The following is a 1,919-nucleotide window of genomic DNA, read 5'->3' as shown; positions in this document are numbered from 1 at the left end:
GGGGCAATGCAATGTCATTCTTTCTGATGGAGGCATAGAATTTCATTGTGTATATATATCACAAGTGTTTATTTCTTTCATGCTATTTTTTCGAACATATTTATAAGGTACCACAAAATTTTTTTTGTTGCTTTGTATGTCCCTCCCCCGTGGTATAACCCCTGTTTTCACTGTATTTGATGTTGGTATAATTTGGGGAGCAGAAGGGAAAAAACAAATTGTTTTAATACGGATACAGGTTGACCCATTGCAACAATGATACGTACAAGACATTGTGTCAAAAAATGAAACTTTACAATTTAGGCGGGAAGGGGATGGGGAATGTAGTTGTGGAGATGGGAGGGAAGGGATGGTAGGGAAAAAACAAAGGAGGAGGCTTGATAAGAAATATACTCATTACCTTGCTCATGTGATTGTAACCCCTATTTACAGTATTTTCACAGTAAAAAACTTATTTAAAAAATAATCATGATGATTTTATAGTGGAGTTGTTGATAGTGATGATAGCTGTGATGAGGATGATGATGTTTGATGATGCCTATGCAGAGGATAGCAATAAGAATTAAAGAAAATAATAATACAGATAAAGCATCTGGCATAGTCTCTGGTATTCTACAAGCTTTCAATAAATATTTCTGGTTGAATTTGTTGTTATTTCTTGAAAAGTTTGCATGCAGACAATGCATTTAAAGTAACATACCAATAAAACTGAGATAAAACCTAGAAACCTTTGCTTTTCCATTTGAACCAATCATCTGATATGACTTGGGAAGTGTAATAACTGCTGTTTAGTGCCTGGCCTTTGGGATAGGCCTAATCCAGAATGCATTCTGCTTACCTGGCGTTAGGAAAATTACCAGACATCTTTTAGTCTTTTTCTTTATGATGGGAAGTAATATTAGTGGTGGGGAGTAATATTAGTGACTGTATTGAAGGGCTGTTTCAAGACTCAAAGGAAAATTGCACACACTTGGAAACAGTGGTAGCTCTACAATAATATCTTCTTTTGCAACTGTTATGTGACTTTGGTAAAAGCTGTCCTATGTTTTCTAGAATATACTCCAGTACTTGAATGTCACCATATTCTTGGAAATATGTTGAAGTTATAATCAAGGGAAGAAATAGTTCCTTTAGCTTTGTGCTAATCTTTTAGATATATTAATGAAATAATTTTATAATATCTAATCATGTCCTTTCTTCATTAACTTTCTTGTTTTCATCACTTATATCTATTCTATTTTACTTTTATTTTTCATGGTACTGGGATTTGAATGAACAGCCTCACATTTGCTAGTCTGACATTCTACCACTTGATCCAATTCTTCAGCTCTGATTTTTGCTGGTCATTTTGGAGATGAAGATTAATAAACTTTTCTGCCTAATCTAGCTTGAAATATGATTCTGCAGATCTCAGGCACCTGAGTAGGATTACAGGCATGAGCCACCAGCCCTTATTTCTACTCTTAATATCATCTCCTACTTTCAATTTAAGTTCTTAATAGCTTTGGCTTGAATTAGAGCAATTACTATCTAATGTTTTTTCCAATTTCCAAAAATAAACTTGGGCCACTTGTGACAATGAGAATTTTTCATTGTTTAAAGATGACTGTCATCAATCTATACTCATACAATCATCTTCATTCTTTGTACCCTTGCAGATTCTGTCATCAAACATGCCCTGATACAGTATATTTATATTATAAGGGTTTTATTTTGGTTGTTGTTGTTTTGCCAGTACTGGGGCTCAAGCTCAAAGGCCTTTTACTTGCTTGGCTTGCTAGCATCCTGATGGAAATGCTGTAGATATATCTTTCTACCTGTTGCTGGATATGGTTTTCAAAAGCAGTGCTTTTCAGTTATCTCATTACAGATTAATGATAGTGCATTTTGACCACTCACTATTTATCAGGCATATAGTA

This window comes from Dipodomys spectabilis, unplaced genomic scaffold, assembly GCF_019054845.1.
Source record: "Dipodomys spectabilis isolate Male_0828 unplaced genomic scaffold, ASM1905484v1 ptg000324l, whole genome shotgun sequence".
Taxonomy (NCBI): Eukaryota; Metazoa; Chordata; class Mammalia; order Rodentia; family Heteromyidae; genus Dipodomys; species Dipodomys spectabilis.
This window is presented reverse-complemented; position numbering follows the sequence as displayed.